At 41.9% G+C, this 19,185-nt stretch overlaps 1 pseudogene; it reads left to right on the top strand.

Annotated features, from left to right (window-relative positions):
* The first annotated feature begins 7,948 nt into the window (after window positions 1–7,948).
* LOC118627877 lies at window positions 7,949–14,583 on the top strand (annotated as a pseudogene).
* Window positions 14,584–19,185: the final 4,602 nt, after the last annotated feature.

The raw sequence follows: 19,185 nt of genomic DNA, 5'->3' as shown, positions 1-19,185 counted from the left end.
AGTTCAGTTCTAAAAGGGTTAGTAATGTTTTCAAGGGTAAAGGTAAAAGCTTGCAAAAGGCGGAAACTGTGAAAAATGCATTTCTCGCATGACCTTTGCTCAGCCTTCTGTTGAGTACAAATTATCTGGGTTATCCTCAAGACAATGAATCACCCAGCAGATGCAAAACGAGATGCCAGACCAGTCCAACTGCAAAGTGAACAGTGGGCAAGGCAGAGTACTCAGCAGGAACTGCCGGAAGCTAGAAGTAGAGTATGTAACCTACACCCCAACTGCTATTCTAGGCTGAACCCTTCTGGGCTCAGTCCGCCTGCACCCAGGCACATGCAATAAAGCCATTTTGCTCCTTATTGGCCTTGTGCTGTGGATGTGATCTCCTGCTGGCTCAGACCTTTTAAATTCCTGGTGAGGGCACATATAAGAAACAAATGAATGTGTGAATAGGTGGAACAACAAATCAACATTTCTCTATCTCTCAAAATCAATAAAATAAATAATTGAGAATGTTGCAAAACATTTTCATTATGTCTGAAGAAAAGAGAAGCTAACATTTTTTAGCAAACCTATTACGCCAGGCTCTGTGGCAGGTGCCATCTGATGCTATCTTGATTAATCAACTATCAATGTGTCTAAATGGGGAGATGGTCATACAATTTCAGCATGGCGATAATCTTCAGACTTCATATAACCCACTGCCTTGGTCCTTTAGAGAGTAGTTTAGTGGTCATTTAGTTCACTAACAGCCAAGTGAGCTGTGAACCCAGGTTCCTGGTCCTTAGTCCAGGGCTCTTCCAACAACACATTATGATTCTCATGACATTTATCTTCTTGTAACTTTTCTCTTCTTTCTTCCTCTCCTTTTCCTTATTTATTTATTTATTTATTTATTTATTTATTTTATCCTCACCCGAGGACATTTTTTTCCATTTTTTGCACAGATAGAGTGGGAGGGAGAGAGAGGAAGAGAGAGAGAGAGAGAAACATCGATGTGAAAGGGACACATCGAGTGGCTGCCACCCGCACGATCAACCAGGGCCGGGGACAAACTGCAACCGAGGTACATGCCCTTAGCGGGAACCAAACCCGGGTCTCTCCGGACCGCAGGCTGATGCTCTAACCGCTGAGCAAACTGACCAGGGCCTCTTTCCTTTTTTTTAAAAAAACAGTGCATTTATCTCTCTTCTTTAAAAATAGGATGTTTGAGCCCCAGCCGGTTTGGCTCAGTGGTTGGAGTGTTAGCCTGCGGACCAGAGAGTCCTGGGGTCAGTTCCTGATAGGGGCACGTACCTAAATAAATAAATAAATAAATAAATAAATAAATAAATAAATAAATAAAAATGTGATGTTTGAAATCATCCTTCAACATCTTAATTCAACATGTATCTAATGATTATTTTATGCAAGCTAGACATGACATGCTGGATATTTGGTTGGATACAGTAAGACAGAGATAACTAAAATAGAAAGCAATATACTTAAGTGCTTTGTAAACAACTTCTATAAGATTTCAGAGGTGGGTGTGGGGAAGGTAGCCTGGAACCTGAGGCTTTTAAGAAATGGAAAAGATTTTCTTTTCTTTTTTTTTTAAATATGTTTTTGTTGATTTTTTTTTAGGGAAAGAGGAAGGGAAAGAGATAGAAACATTGATGGGATGATGCTCAATCCACTGAGCCACACTGGCCGGGCTCAAAACCTATTTTAAATCTCGTTGAAGACGTCCCTGACTCAAGTCAAAAAAGTAAGTTGCTTTCATTGTTGTCCAACAGTCTTGGTTCATAGCTCTATTTTCATAATCACTGGCTCTAGCTGGGGAAATACCAGGTGCACTCACTTGAGCATCAGCATGGAAGAGGAGGAAACAGACAAGGATAGCAGTACTCAATTATGAGAAGTTAGGGGCCTTTATTGAGCATCTAACACTATTATTTGTTTTTTTAAATTATGGAACGTTTTCTTCTGATACTATTCTGAGTATATTCTGAGAGGCCCTTAGTAGAAACCAAATTGTTGAGGGGGAGGGGAGTCTAGAAGAGAAGGGTGAAGAGGAAGAATTCTCACCCTCAGAAGACTTTGCAAGAGGCAAGGTCTAAGTTCACCCACTCCCACCTCTTCACTTTGTTCTTTATCCTCCTACAGTTCTTCAGATTTCAGCTTCCTCCGAAAAGTGTGTCATGCTCTTTCCGATGAGAACAATCATAGCATCTTTTTCATCTTTTTTATTTTATTTTTGTTGGTGGTGGTTTTGTTTTGTTGTAGACCAATGAGACAGACCAGACTCAGACTCCAAACTGGGTTCAAATTAAGAGAGCTTTGCTGCGAGGCAACTGTCCCACCCTACTCAGAGGAGAGAGCATCCCTGAGCTCAGGGGGTGGGTTGCTTATATAGTTGTCTTAGCCCCTGTTAAGGAATTTGGGTTAAGGGTATGCGAGCAAGCAAGCACGTACAGAAGTAGATATTTGCAGTTAGCTGTTATGCCTGAGAGAACAATCAGTTTCTGTGTACACAAAGCAATGGTTATCTATATAATGCAGTGATTATCTATTAGCAGATAGTTCTTGCCATTCCCTTAAAATCCAGGGGGCAAGGTCATGTGTTTGTCCTTTACAGTTTTTTTTTGTTTTGTTTTTGTTTTTTTTAATCACAGCATCTTATACCTCCCAGCAGTTATCTATCTGTACATGTGATTCTTTGATGGATGTCTGTTTCCAAGACCAGACTTCATGGGAATAGGGCTCATATCTAGTTTTGCTAACTACTGTACCCTAGGTCCTAGCATAGAGCCTGGAATATCATGGGATGGCAATATTTGTAGAACAAATTAATATTGTGGCATAAAAGGCAATAGGGTAAAGGGAACTAAAACAGATCTAAAGGGACTAGCAGTATTACTAATAATCAGTAGGATGAGATCTCCAGAATGAACAAGGGTATAAGAGGTGTCTTTTCTCTTGACTCCATGTATGTGATGTCTTTTCTTTCTTTCGTTTGCCTTTTATTGTGTGATGTCTTTTCCAACACTACTTCCTCAACTCACTGATACCAACTGGGTGTCCAGCAATTCAATTCAATTCTGACACCATCCACCTGGAGTTAGCATCAGATCCTATAAGTTATAGGGCTCACTCTACAAGACTTCCTCAACTTGGACACCAATTGCAAGTCCTAGACTACTCATGATTCTGACCCACCAGATATAAATCAAGGATTCCCAAGACACCCTCCTCAGGTTCAATATTTGTCTAAAGTGGTTCACAGAATTTAGGAAGACACTTTACTTATCTTTACTGGTTTATTATAAAGAACAAAAATGAACAGCCAGATGAAGGGGTACATAGGGCCGAGAAGGCAAGGTGGATACAACCCCCACCGCTGCAGGACACAGACCATCCCCTTATCTCGCAGTGCAAAGACCCCACCCCTGGGTCCTGTGAGAAGGTAAGCCAGGTGCAGCCCCTTAGGCAGTGCAGTGACCACCCTTGGCTTTTGTATTATAATTTCCATACATCCCCCAAGGCCTAAACTACAGTGGAACTAGAAGGCCCCCAAATGCCTGGAGGCTTATCATGTATAAAAGGTGGCTGGAACCCGGGTTAGGGGCTCAGCCTTTGGAGGTGACTCCACTGAGACAGCAATGATGCGCATGTAACAGTCCTTTTCTAATCCTCCGAGTGCACTGCAGTCTGTCTCTTCCTGCTGACCAAATTTCTGCCACAACAGGGCAAGATCTGAAAGGGTCCCAAGTGCAGCAGCTTCTGTCCCCATAGAGTTGGAGGTGCCACCCTCACAGCCACTCAATATGTCCACCATCCTGGAAGTTTTCTAGGCCTTGTCATTTAGGGGTTTTTATGGAGGTGTCTATTATGTGGGCATCATTGATTAAGTCACTGGCCATCAGTGATTAAACTCAGTCTCTGGCCTCTTTCCCCACCCAGGAAGTAGGGCTGAAAGTTCTAAGCTTCTAATCAAGGGTCTTTCTGTCACCCAGCCTCTAATCTGAAGCTATCTAGAGGCTCACCCAGAGTGGCCTCGTTAAAAGACAGTCCTATTTAAAAAAAGAAAAGAAAAACGACCTTCCAATTACCCTTGTTACTTGGAAAATTTCAATGGTTTTAGGAGCCAGGAACAGAGACAAAAACAAATATTTCTATGATACCACAGGGTGGGAATGAATTTAAAGGTGTAAATTTAAGGGTATATACAGTTAATAAGTAGTTTGTAATGATGATGCCAACAATGTTAATAACAAAGTTTTCAAAGGTAATAATAATAAGTAACTAGGTTGCACTTGCAATTCATTGAAATTTATTTCCCACTAACTTCTTAAATAGGCAAATTAATGACATCAGCAGGTCTTTACTCAGTAATTATAGCACTCCATCCCCACTCCATCTAGCCCCAATACTATCTTACTGTGAGTCATTTATTTGATAATTAGATGTTACAGATATGCATGAGAATGTGTAACTGAATTAAATATTCTGGCACTGTGCTATCTTTTCTAGGAAGAGAGAGGTAGATGCCTTGTAACAACCTTCGGCTCCACATGAGACTGCTTCTTGTCTTCTCAAACACTTAACATATCTGCCCTGGCCAGTTTGGCTCAAAGGTTAGAGCGTCGGCCTGCGGTCCGGAGAGACCCGGGTTCAGTTCCCGCTAAGGGCACATACTTCGGTTGCAGTTTGTCCCCGGCCCTGGTTGGTCGTGCGGGTGGCAGCCACTCGATGTGTCCCTTCACGTCGATGTTTCTCTCTCTCTCTCCTTCCTCTCTCTCCCTCCCACTCTATCTGTACAAAAAAAAATGGTAAAATATCCTCGGGTGAGAATTAAAAAAAAAACAACACTTAACATATCAAAAAATACTTGCCAGTACAAACTGTAAATAAGTTGATAATTTAAGGGAACAAATCAGGCCTTGCCAATATATATGCTCCAACTCAAAATTGTTGCTGACTGGGTAACAGATAGCAATTCATATTTAGTCTACTGATTGAGACATTCCATCATTTATTCCCTCAAGTATTTGTTGAAACCCTTCTCTATGCCTGACACTAGATAAAATGAAACTAGGAGACCTGTAGGATAAAAAATGAAATCAACTTACTGGACTTCCAGTCAAGATGGCGGCGTAGGTAAACGCGGTATCGCGTCCTCCCACAACCACATCAAAGTTACAGCTAAACTACTGAACAACTATCATTCAAAACCGCCTGAAATCAAGCTGAATGGCAGTCCTACAACTACAGAATTAAAGAAGCAGCTGAATCGAGACTGGTAGGAGGGGTGGAGGCGGACAGGCTGGTCCCACACCCACGTGTGGCGGATAAAAATCAGGAGGACACCTCGGCTGGGAAGGTCCTCCCTGAACACTGAGGGGTCCCTGTCCCATACCAGACACCCCGCTCAGGGTTCCAGTGCCAGGAAGAGAAGTCTCCATAACTTCTGGCTGGAAAAACCAGCGGGAACTGAGGCTAAGGGAGGCTAAGGCAGCTGGAGCCCCAGGCAGCTCCTTAAAGGGCCTTCACATGAACTTATTGGACTCTCTCCCTCTAAGCTTGGAGGGGAGGCAGCTCGAGGGGCGCCAGAGACATACAGGGAAGAACTGAGCTGTTTGGCATTGGAGCGAGGGCTGGAGAGGGGGCCTTCTCTGGGACAAATGTGCTGTCAGAGGCCTTTGTTCCTTTGGTGAGCCCTTCCCTGGGGCAGCAGACAGCTGCCATATCTGTGACTCCAGCAACCTGGCTCACACTGGTAGCCCCGCCCTGGTGATTCCCTGAGGCCCTGCCCCACCCAACTTTCACGCCCACCCAAGCTGTTGCCAGTTGCTTAACCATAGGATTGGCCTGTCTTGGATCCTGCTTCAGGTTTACCTAAATGCTTTCAAATAAGCAGCATCTGGTCTCACCATACCTCTCATTAAGTAACACATACATACAAACACAGAGAGGCAGCCAAAATGAGGAGACAAAGAAACATGTCCCAAATGAAAGAACAGAAAAAATCTTCAGGAAAAGAACTAAGTGAAATGGAGATAAGCAACCTAACTGATGCTGAGTTCAAAATACTGCTTATAAGGATGCTCAATGAACTTAGTGAGGGCCTCAAGAGCATTAAAAGAACCAGTCAGAAATGAAGGATGCACAGTCAGAAATGAAGGAGGCACTAACTGAAATAAAGAATAATTTACATAGATTCAATAGTAGAGTACGTAAATCCAAGAAGCAATTCATTGATTTGGAATACAAGGAAGCAAAAAAATGCCCAATCAGAACAGCAAAAAGAAAAAATAATCCAAAAAAATGAGGATAGTGTAAGGAGCCTCTGGGACAACTTCAAGCGTGCCAACATTCGCATCTTGGGGGTGCCAGAAGGAAAAGAGCGAGAACAAGAAATCGAAAACCTGTTTGAAACAATAATGGCAGAAAACTTTCCTAACTTGGTGAAGGAAACAGACATACAAGTCCAGGAAGCACAGAGACTCCCAAACAAGATGAACCCCAAGAGGCCCACACCAAGACACATCATCATCAAAATGCAAAAGGTTCAAGACAAAGAGAGAATCTTAAAAGCAGCAAGAGAAAGGTAACTAGTTACCTACAAGGGAGTTCCCATAAGGCTGTCAGCTGATTTCTCAAAAGAAACTTTGCAGGCCAGAGGGAGTGGCAAAAAATATTCAGAGTGATGAAAAGCAAGAACCTACAACCAAGATTACTCTATCCTGCAAAGCTGCAAAGCTGTCATTTAGAATCAATGGCCATATAAAGACTTTCCCAGACAAGAAAAAGTTAAAGGAGTTCATCACCATCAAACCATTATTATATGAAATGATTTATCTTTTTTGAAGAAAAAGATAAAATATATAAACATACAAAATGGCAATGAATACATATCTATCGGCAATGGAATCTACAAACAAAATGAACAGGCAGAACAGAAACATTCTCATAGATACAGAGAACATTTTGTTGGTTGCCAGATGGGAGGGGGGTTGGGGGAATGGGTGAAAAAGGTGAAGGGATTAAGAAAAACAAATTGGTTGCTAGACTGACAAACCTCAAAGAGAAGGGGGTTGGGGGCTGGAAAGAAATAAACCAAAGAATTTATATGCATATCCAATAAACACAGACAATAGTGTGGGAAAAGGCAGGAGGAGGGCCCCAGTGGGGAGGAGGGGCTCAATGGGGAAAAAATGAGGAACATCTGTAATACATTCAACAATAAAGATAAAAAAAAGAAAAAGAAATCAACATACAACCTACCCTTAAGAAGTTCCCAATCTTGTTAAAGCAAAACATTAAAGAACACATTATGAAACAAAACTTATGATGAAAAAGGCAAATCAGATTGGGAGAAATCAGATTGGGAGATTAGGAGAGAGTTCCTGGCAAGCTACTTTTTGAAGGTTGAGTTGAATGAAAAGGATGAGACAGAGATGAGAGAATCCTTTATTTTACTTTGAGAAGACATTGATTACAGTTGGGGACAGTGAAACAAAGGAAGGGCTCAGGGTGGAAGAAGCAACAGGAGAGCCTCGGCGGTGCTCAGCTTTGGCCCCCTAGAGACTTACAGGAAAGAAGTGAGCCAAGGTGGGGCTGCTGTCAGCTCACTGGGAAGTCAGGAAAGGGGGCCTTGGGGACAGGTTCAGGGGGTCAGCCGGGGATGAGCTACTACTGCCTATTACTCCCCTGCTTGCAAGTCTCATGGGGAGCCTTAGAACATAGGAAGATACAAAGAACAAAGATACAAAGAACAAAGAACAAAGAACAAAGGTAAAGATACACGCCTGGGAAAGAAAGGCCTGGGTGTACTCCAGAGAGGGCCTGAGAAGTAAACATATACAGTATGTAAAATAGCTCACAATCAGGAAACAAGTAATTCACTAAAAATCTTTACTCAAACATTTTCAATTTATGAACGTTCATTAACACAAAGCTCTGCTCCCAAACAAAGATGTCACTTTTAGGCATCCCAGAAGGAGTTGGTGATCAGGTGAGGTCATTTTAGTCCCAGTCACTTGACCATGGGATTCTTTCTTTTTTTTTTTTACCCTCACCCGAGGACATTTTTCCATTTTTTTGTTCAGATAGAGCAGGAGGGAGAGAAAGGAAGAGAGAGAGAGAGAAACATTGATGTGAAGGGACACATCAAGTGGCTGCCACCCGCACGACCAACCAGAGCCGGGGACAAACTGCAACCGAGGTACGTGCCCTTAGCGGGAACCGAACCCGGGTCTCTCTGTACCGCAGGCCGACGCTCCAACCGCTGAGCCAAACCGGCCAGGGCTATGGGATTCTTTCTTAATCCATGTAATGGATTCCTTAATTTGCAGGATGGAAAACTCAGATGTCTCATGAGTGAAGCTGGCAGGACAGGGATCAAAGTAAACTGGAATATGAAATGTGAGGTGAACTGCCTGTCCACCTACAGGGGTGAGCAGCCCAAGGCACCAGCTGATTTTATTTTGCCAGAAAGTAGCTTCAGTGCTGCCATGCCTTTCCTCTTAGAGAGGAAATTTATTTCCCACTAACTTCAGGGAAGAAGAAAGGGAAGGGGAGAGAGAGAGAGAGAGATCAATTAATTGCCTCCTCCACATGCCCTGATCAGGAATCGAACCCACCACCATTTTTGTGCACGGGGCAATGTTCCACCCAACTAAGCTACACAGACCAAGATGAAATCTCCTTCAATTTTGAAATGTTGATACCAAATTCAATTTTTTAAATTTCATGCAGGCCAAACAAACATAACAACTTAAGCTGGCTGCCCTGGTCAGTGTGGCTCAGTTGGTTGAGTGTCTTCCCATGTACCAAAAGGTTGCCAGTTTTATTCCCTGTCAGGGCACATGCCCAGGTTGTGAGCTCAATCCCCAGTAGGGGTTGTGCAGGAGGCAGCTGATTGATGTTTCTCTCTCTCTCTGAAGTCAATATATATTATTTTTTAATTGATTTTTAGAGAGAGAGAAACATTGATTCATTGTTCCACTAATTTATACATTCATTGGCTGACTCTTGACTCTTGTATGTGTCCTGTCCTGGGATTGAACCCCAACCCTGGCACATCGGGATGACGCTCTAACCAACTGAGCTACCCAGCCAGTGCCACACAATGCTCTTTATTTTATGTAAATGTACTGGGTATGGGCGATAGTCCATGTAATTTTTACAAGTATGACATGAATGAGTGTCAGAGATAAGAAGCCATCTTCTTATAAAGATATTAGGAAACCATTACTATGGCCTGCAAAACCTTAGAAGTATTTTCACTATAATCCACTTTGTGATAGTAAAAACTGCTTTACTGAAATTTGACTTAAAAGAATAGTACGTATTTGGGCCCTGGCCAGTTTGGCTCAGCAGTTAGAGTGTCGGCCCACGGACCAGAGAGTTCCAGGTTTGGTTCCCACTAAGGGCACGTATCTGGGTTGCAGTTTGTCCCCAGCCAGCATTGGGGTTGTGTGGGTGGCAACCACTCGATGTGTCTCTCTCACATCGATATTTCTCTCTCTCTTCCTTCCTCTCTCCCTCCCACTCTATGTGAAGATAAGTGCAAAAATGTCCTTAGGTGAGGATAAAAAAAAATAATAGTACTTGGTCATCAGGTTTCAATACAAATCTTGTTTAAATAGCACATTTCTCCTGCTGATATGAACAGGGGTTTAATAAAAAAAATTGATATGTATTAATATAAAGCCAAGCTATACAAGCATGTTACAATTGGATGGATTCCAAATGCAGGTTTGAACATGATTATCCCATGGTCTTTTTACTTATGTGGATTAGTGAGCCTGTGGAAGAAGTCTTTGTCCAGAAGCTCCAACCTGTGAAAGAGGTTTCAGTTGGTCTATTTCTATTCTCACCATAAGTAAAGTCTTCCAGTCTCTGTGATAACAACTCCAGGAGGTTGTCTCCTTTAAGTCCTCTAAACAAATCCATATAAATTAGGGGAGTATGCCCGGCCAGTGTGCCTCAGTGGATTGAACATCGTCCCATGGACTGAGAGGTCCTGGTTTGATTCCTGGTCAGGGCACATGCCCGGGTAGCAGGCTCAATCCCCAGAAGGGGGTGTGCAGGAGGCAGCCAATAGATGTTTCTCTCTTACATCAATGTTTCTATTTCTCTCCCTTCCTCTCTCTCTAAAAAATCGATTAAAAAAACATTTAATTTAGGAGAGTAAACAGAGTAAAATATAGTAAAATAATATTGATTTCATTCATTCAGAAAACAAACATTTACTGAGTGTTAAAGCACTGTGGATATCAAGATAAACCAGAAATGGATTCTGCCCATAAATAATTTAGCCTGGGGTGCAGGTGTAGTACCACTGTTTAGCTGGCATCTCTGTTGAGAACTTGAAGTACAGGTATTTTGTGTTGTTGATCCATGGACTTGGGGGTATAGACCAATGAACAGGTGGCATGTGCCCACTTGGCACTCTGGTATAAAAAGAGAAAGGCTTGGTTGGTATTTCTCATTGTTGCTTGGAGCTCGCTCTTCCTGCTCTCAGGGAAGGGATCTTCCCCTGCAATCCTGGCCACTCCTTCCTGATCCAGTCCCTAAGGGATTCTAACTCTTTTAGTCATCAGATGGTAACTCAACTCCATTGAGTGGTACAGCTTTACTACAGTGAAATGTATATTTATTTATTTATTTTTTGGGTCTATGAAAGTGGGGGCAGGACCAGAACGGGACAGTAGTTACTTTCTCTCAACAGGGAGACAGGGGGGAGCAACCCCAGCAGCTGGGTGTGGGCAGGAAGATGGTTCTCTTTGTCACTGAAACTCCTGCTGGGATGAGGACTGAGAAAAGGATGTTGTGTCAGGTGAATGTACACCAATTGTCGCCACTGTTGGGGCTTGCAAAAGTGGCCAGTTGTTGAGAGAGGCCGGTTCGGGACATTACCCAGAACTGGCTGCGCAGGCGCAGACCACGTCACCATCATAGAAGCATGACACAGCAAACCCTTAGGACGCATGCGCTCCGCACTCTCTCATGTACCACCCTTGCTGTGAAATATAACTTTAAAGGAGTGATTTAGCTCCCCTCCCCATTCTCTGTCCTAAGGAAACTATCAGAGACAGATATAAACATGTATGTGCATATATATAAAAAGATCAGGAACAATTTAATTTTTTAAACTGATTTGACAGAGAGAGAGAGAAACATTGATTTGTTGTTCCACTTACTTATATATTCATTGGTGGCTTCTTGTATGTGTCCTGACTGAGAATTGAACCCCAAATCTTGTATACTGGGATGATGCTCTAACCAACTGAGCTACCTGGCCAGGGCTAGAAACAATTTAAATGCCAAACAACTGGGATATAGTTAAATAAATTAGAGATATCCTTGTGATGTAATACTATGCAGCCATTAAAATGTTTTAAGGAAAATATTAACCATATGGTATTGCAAAAATTGCTTACAAAACTATAACATGGTATCAATTATATTTTCCAAACATGTATGTATTCATGTTTGTGTGCACATATAACAAAAATAGAAGAATAGAAGTCTCAAATATTAACAGTGGTTATCTCTGGGTAATAGGATTACAGAGAATTTTCATCTTTGTGATTTTCTTGTATTTTCCAATTTATCCAAAATGTACATGTGTTAATTTCATTATTTGAAACAAATTATATATATTTTTTTTTGTATGTGCCCCTAGCAGGAACCGAACCTGGGACTCTCTGGTCCATAGGCCAATGCTCCAACCGCTGAGCCAAACCCAAACCAACCAGGGCAAAACAAATTATATTCTTAAAAAGAAAGACCAAAAAGTGGTCTAGCTCTTCCTATGTTGTAGCTGTTTTTGACAAAGAAGTTTCACCAAATTCCCCAAGGGCTAGAATTGAAGGCTATTTTTGTGATGCCAAGCGTGCCAGCTTAAAACATTACTCACAGAACCTGTGTCTAAACCCAAAGAAAAGAGTCACTTCCTATCCTTTGTGGGGCACACTCACCAGAAGCTACATGAAGTCTTCTTACATTATTTTTTGTTCAAGGGTTTTTAATTATGATATCTTTGGGGGCTCACAAGCAATGCCAAAGTCTTTGCCATCTTTTCCATTATACTGTGTGGCCATGTACAAATAGGATCACTGATGGCCTTCAGTAGTTTCCCAGAGTTTCTTAGAGAGGCTGGCAAAATAAGCCCTGTTTGGAGACAGAACAGCGTATCAGTTAAGAACACAGACTCTGTAGTCGAGCAAACCTTAGTTAGAATCCTAACACTGAAATTTACTAATTGTGTGACCTTGCATACATTACTTTCTTAGTGTCTCAATGTCCTCATATGTCAATTAGATCACAATAATATCTACCTTATAATGTTTCTATGATGTTTAAAAATTATAATACAGCTTTGCGCAGTGGCAGTTTCGTAGCCAATGAGGGTTTTTTTGTTTTGTTTTGGTATGTGCCCTTAGCTGGAACCGAACCCGAGACTTTCTGGTCCGCAGGCCAACACTCCAACCGCTGAGCCAAACCGGCCAGGGCTAGTCAATGAGGTTTATCCGAGTGCAATTATTGCTAAAAAAAAAAAATCATAATGCAAATTAAGTACTTAGCACAGCCCTGGCTGGTTTGGCTCAGTGGTTAGAGTGTTGGCCTGCGGACCAGAGAGTCCCGGGTTCGGTTCCTGTAAGGGCACGTACCTCGGTTGTAGTTTGTCCCCAGCCCTGGTTGGGGCGTGTAGGTGGCAACCACTTGATGTGTCCTTTCACGTTGATGTTTCTCTCTCTCTCTCTCTCCCTCTCACTCTATCTGAACAAAATATCGAAAAATTTCCTCGAGTGAGGATTAAAAAAACAACAAATAAAGTACTTAGCACAATGTCTGGCACATAATAAGTAACGAATACACTCAAACTATTATAGTACTGTGATAAATACTACAACAAAAAGATAAAAATAGTGTAATGGGAGATCTAAAAGGGCACAATCTCTCCTGGTTGAGATTACAAAAGGCTTTGTAGAGGGAGAAAACTTAGATATTTCACTATAAGGGATAGAGGCATTTCAGTTGATGGCAACTCAGTGCATAGAGCTGAGGAAGCCGTAGAACATAGGTGCTAAACAGTTTTCCTGGAGCGTCACACATGTAAAGAAGTCTTTGGGAGACAAGAATGCCAGGTAAAGAAGTTTACACTTAGCTTGTGTATGATAAAGACATCTATTTATTATAAATTTTATCCCCAAATAATTTTTATTATATAGGAATCTCTTTTTGCAATCCACCTGAGCATGTGCAGAAGTACCCCATCTGCCCATCTCATGACCCTCCACATTCTCTAGTTAAAACCAAGATTTAGCCGTTGGTAAGTCAAACAATCTCCTGGCCAAAACAGAAAGTGGTCTTCTGGGGCAGAGGAAAAAGACAGAAATAACAGAGTAAGAAAAGCATGACCCTTTCCTTTTATAGCTATATAGACATTTTAAGGCATCAGGGGAGCCCTAGCCTGTCAGTGGACCAGAGAGTCCCGGGTTCAGTTCCCGCTAAGGGCACATACCTCGGTTGCAGTTTGTCCCCAGCCCCAGTTGGGGTTGGGGTTGTGTGGGTGGCAACAAGTCGATGCTGTCTCTCATCAATGTTTCTCTCGCTCTCTTCCTCCCTCTCTCCTTCCCACTCTACCTGAAGATAAATGCAAAAATGTCCTCGAGTGAGCATAAAAAAAAAAATTAAGGCATCAGGGTAGATGAAAGTTAGGAAGGTTATGCTTGGTCTTGGTGAGTAGGATCATCTCTGGGATAAACATTTAAATGACATAAAAATATATATAGAAAAGAACAAAAGTTCAGATGGATAACACCTGCTTTCAAGATTTACTATTAGTAATCAAGACACTGTTCTAACTAGAGCTTGTGGCATCAATGTGCCCACCGTGTCCATGGGTAGAGCCTGAGGCACGTGGGCAACAACACCCAGAAAATGTGGCTTAATTAGTCCGGGCCACTGTCCAGGCTGTGAGCAAGAGGAAGCTGCGGACCATGAGGGCCGCCCTCACCCTGACACTTTCAGCAGTAAACAAGATAAAACAGCAGTCTTAAAGATAAGTATGGACATGTAGGTGTGAAAGTTGGCGTCAGAACCAGGGGTTGAGCCTGCCTTCTACTCTAGATTCGAAAATGCAAAGACAAGAGGAGATTCTGGTGCAGAAGTTGATCAAGAGGGAGTCAGAGTGTTCATGGACAAGAAAGCACAGCTAGCCCTGGCTGGTATGACTCAGTTGGTTGAACGTAGTCCCCTGCACCAAGAGGTTGCTGGTTCAATTCTCGATGGGGGCACATGCCTGGGTTGCAGGCCCAATTCCCAGTAGGGGACGTGCAGGAGGCAGCCTCACATGATGTGTCTCTTTCTCGCCTCCCCTCCCTCCCTCCCTCTTCCTTCATCTTTTTCTAAAAAAATCAACAAAAACATATTTAAAAAGAAAGAAAGAAAGCACAGCTAAAACCCTTAGGAATAGAAATGGACTGTGTTGAAGATAAATGATCCAGTGAATTTGTGTTCAATGACCCAAACACCAAAGGAACTTGTGACTGTGGAGAAAGCTTTTATGTTTGTCTCCTAGAACTACTCTGGCTGTGAGCTCCAGGAACGCCGTGGAAGCCCTGGGCTAACTGAAGATGTCACATGACTTTCATGAGCTTAAGGTTTATAAATGCATGGCTGCCTTATGAGGAAAATAAAGTCATGCACTTTGAAAATGAAGCCAGTGTGTTTAAAAGAAAAAGACACTGTTCTACTGGTGAAAGGATAAACATACAGATTAATGAAATAGAATAGAAAGTCTAGAAGTAGAACCACACATGTGGTCAGTTAGTTTTGGACAATGCTGTCACTGCATTCAATGGGGAAAGAAAATTTTTTTCAACAAATGATGTTGGAATCACTAGATATAAGCATGGAAAAAAATTAAACTTTAATTCTTATCGCACATCATACATAAAGATTGACTCAAAATGTCATGCAGAGAGACACAAGGAGATTGCCATGCGAGGACGGGAGTTAGGCTGCCACAGTCAAGGAACACCATAGGTTGTCAGCAAACCACCGGAAGCCTGGAACTGATTCTCCCTCGCAGGCTTCAGAAGGAACCAACCCTGCCAACACCTTGATTTCAGACCTCTAGCCTCCAGAATCTGAGACAATAAATTTCTGTTTTCTTAAGCCCCAGAAATTTTTGTGATCTTGGGGTAGGATTTCTGATACAGAACAGAAAAAAAAAGAAGAAATTATTTTAATATCGATCATTTGAATTTCATCAAAATTAATTTTTTTTGCTATTTAAGAGACATCATTAAGAAAGTAAAAAGCACCCTGGCTGGTTTGGCTCAGCGGTTGGAGCGTCGGCCTGTGGACCAGAGTCCCTGGTTCAGTTCCCGCTAGGAGCACGTACCAAAAAAAGAAAGTACAAAAAAAAAGAAAAAAAGTAAAAATCCCTGGCAAGTGTTGTTCAGCTGGTAGGGTGTCGGCCCGTGCACGGAAATGTTGCCAGTTCGATTCCTAGTCAGGACACATGCCCAGATTGGGAGCTTGATCCCCAGTACGGGGTGTGCAGGAGGCAGCTTATATATGTTTCCCTCTAACATTGATGTTTCTCTCTCTCTCCCTCTCTTTCTCTTTAAAATCAATGGAAACATATCCTCAGGTGAGGATTTTTTTAAAAAGTTTGTTAATGAATTCTATTCACTCATTTGAACTGGCATTGCTTTAGTATTTTGAATGTCAAGTTTTTTAATTGATTTTTTTTTTAGAGAGAGAGAGAGAGAAAGAGGAGGGGAGAGGGAGAGGGAGAGAGAGAGTGAAACATCGATTGGTTGCCTCTAGAAGGCACCCTAACTGAGAATCGAACCCACAACCTTTCGGTGTACAGGACAAAATTCCAACCCACTGATCCACTCAGCCAGGGCACTCCTTTTTTGTTTTGTTTTTTTAATTTTTAGAGAAAGAAAGGAAGGGAGAGACAGATAGAGAAACATTGATTTGTTGTCCCATTTATTTATGCATTCATTGGTTGATTCTTATACATGTCTTGACCGGGCATCACACCCACAACCTTGATGTATTGGGATGATGTTGTTGATGTTCTAACCTCCTGAGCTACCCGGCCAGGGCCACTTACTCCCTGTTTCAAAAGCACATTTATTTTTACTTACCACATTTTCATTTGGGAAAGAAAACTGTCTTAGATCTGAAATCTATTCAAAGTTCTCTCTCAGACATATTTATATATATATATATATATCCTCAAACCAAAAGGAGCAAGTACTTTTTTGTATAAAATGTATTAAGTATATGTGTTTTCTTGCCTCAGTTATAACCAAAGTTTCATGGTGGTGGATTAGTGTCAAGATCAGTGGATCAAAATGCAACCTTTTTAGAGGCTGTGTTTTGTTTTGTTTCCTTTTAAGTGCCTCATGCTGTTTTGCAAAGTCCATGTAATTTAATACATGTAATCACCCTTTCAACACCAATACTTCCCTGATGTTGCCTTATTCCAGCAAAAACAGCACTATCCAATCAACAGACTAATACTCCTGAGACAGCATACAATAACAAACCAATATGAACACTGGAAAAAAGGAAAACCAAATATTGACAAAGAAATTAAAGTGCAGTTTTGCACTCTTAAGGGGCTAACCTCACAGTTCTAAGTTAAACATCACATCAGGACTGTTTGGGCACTGACTTTTAACTCATAGATAGGAGTAAATTTCTTATGGCTAAATTACAATCTTTCAAACAACGCAAAGATTACAGATGTTCTTTTAAAAATTCTTGCTTTTCCGCCCTGGCCGGATTGGCTCAGTGGTTAGAGCGTCTGCCTGTGGTCCAGAGAGACCCGGGTTCGGTTCCCGCTAAGGGCATGTACCTTGGTTGCAGTTTGTCCCCACTCCTAGTTGGGTCATGTGGGTAGTGACCACTCGATGTGTCCCTTTCATGTTGATGTTTCTCTCTCTCTCTCTCTCCCTCCCACTCTAGCTGAACAAAAATGGAAAAATGTCTTCGGGTGAGGATTTAAAAAAAAAACAATTCTTGTTTTTCTGGCATTGATGGCTAAAGTTTTATTTCAGAATTGTGCATTTACCAGTAATATTCCAGAATCTAAGATAATAACAGTTAAGCAACCTGGCAATAATTATAGTCTGTTTTACAGAGAATTAAAAACATAATAAGAACCATACATCAGACAAAACTTTGCCTTGGAACAACAATGTAGGTGGCCCTGGCTGGGTAGCTCAGTTGGTTAGAGCGTTGTCCTGCAGGCTCGATCCCAGTCAGGGCACGTACAGGAAGCAACCAATGATTGCATAAATAAGTAGAACAACAAATAGATGTTTCTCTCTCTCTCTCTCTAAAAATCAATCAATAAGAATAGTTTTTGAAAAGGTGGTAGTTGGTAAGCAAAGGCACTGTATAATAACAAGAGAGATTTCATTCAGGCTCACGGTGATCCCCATAAACTCCTTTATCCACAATACGGTGTACTTTTCTAGTGTTGAGAATAGTCAAACCTCAGTTCTGAATGTCTCCCATCTCAAAACAATCTGCTTCTCAACCAGGCAACACTTTCATGCTGATACCTGTATGATAAGTCACACATCCTTCATGCGACAAAGGAGAGAATGTGTATGAATTAGTTTACCACCGTTAACATCTCAGGATATTGTGCTGTAAATAGTTTCATGTTTTTTTTCTTTTGTTGTTGCTTATTATTATTATTATTATTTATTTTCCTTTATTGATTTTACAGAAAGAGGAAGTTGAGAGAGAGAGAGATAGAAACATCGATGAGACAGAACATCGATTGGCCGCCTCCTGCATGCTCCCCACCAGGGATCGGGCCCACAACCTGGGCATGTGCCCTGACCAGGAATCAAACTGGCGACCTCTTGGTGCATGGGTTGATGCTCAGCCACTGGGCCACACCGGCCGGACTTTTATTATTATTATTAAATTTTCTTTTCTTTCTTCTTTTTTTTTTTATCCTCACCCGAGGACATTTTTCCATTTTTTACTCAGATAGAGCGGGAAGGAGAGAGAGGAAGAGAGAGAAACATCGATGTGAAAGGGACACATCGAGTGACCGCCACCCGCACAACCCAACCAGGGCCGGGGACAAACTGGAGCCAAGGCACATGCCCTTAGCGGGAACCGAACCCGGGTCTCTGTGGACCGCAGGCTGACACTCTAACCGCTGAGCCAAACCGGCCAGGGCAAATTTTCTTTTCTTTCTTTCTTTTTTTTTTTGTGGTATGTGCTCCTAGCGGGAACTCTCTGGTCCACAGGCCGACGCTCAACCGCTGAGCCAAACTGGCCAGGGCTTAAATTTTCATTTTTTACTGTACATTTTATTTCCTTTTTGTTAAATTTTCATTTACATTTCATGTCCTTTTTGTTTTTAAAGTGTTTACTTATAGATTAAACAGTACAGTAGACAGGTACTGTATACAAGAAAAGTTAAAACAGGGAATCATTTGGGGGTCTGGACGAATTCATCACTTTACATTATTTCCAATAGGAAAAATGATTCCGTTTTTGAACAGCCTTCTGGAAGGAATTAAATTTGAGAACTGAGGTTCTACTGCAGCACTTACATTCACTGGATTGTCTCTGCCAGTTTCTATTAGGGAGAAAGTGACTAAAAAATTTTATTTTTCAAGCTAATTCCCACCTCTTCATGAAGCCTTCTCACAATTTCACCCAGTTAAAATTATTGACCCCCCTACCTTGCTGTATTCTGTGTTGAATATTTCTATTCATTTCAGTATTCATTAGTATTTTTAGCACTAAAATCAATTATGAAGGTTGCTTTATTCTAAATATCTTCTAGTGTTAGTGATTAAAAGAATCAGCACTGCCCTGGCCGGTTTGGCTCAGCAGTTAGAGCGTCAACCTGTGGTCCATAGAGACCCGGGTTCGGTTCCCACTAAGGGCATGTACCTCAGTTGCAGTTTGTCCCCGGCCCTGGTTGGATGTGCCGGTGGCAGCCACTTGATGTGTCCCTTTCACGTCGATGTTTCTCTCTCTCTCTCTCTCCCTCTCTCTCTCTCTTCCTCTCTCTCCCTCCCACTCTATCTGAACAAAAAATGGGAAAATGTCCTCGGGTGAGGATAAAAATTAAAAAAAAGAATCAGCACTTGGGTCAACCAGATCTAGGTCTGAATTCCGATTCTCCCACTTACT

This window comes from Molossus molossus, unplaced genomic scaffold (genome assembly GCF_014108415.1).
Source record: "Molossus molossus isolate mMolMol1 unplaced genomic scaffold, mMolMol1.p scaffold_m16_p_13, whole genome shotgun sequence".
Taxonomy (NCBI): domain Eukaryota; kingdom Metazoa; phylum Chordata; class Mammalia; order Chiroptera; family Molossidae; genus Molossus; species Molossus molossus.
This window is presented reverse-complemented; position numbering and strand designations above follow the sequence as displayed.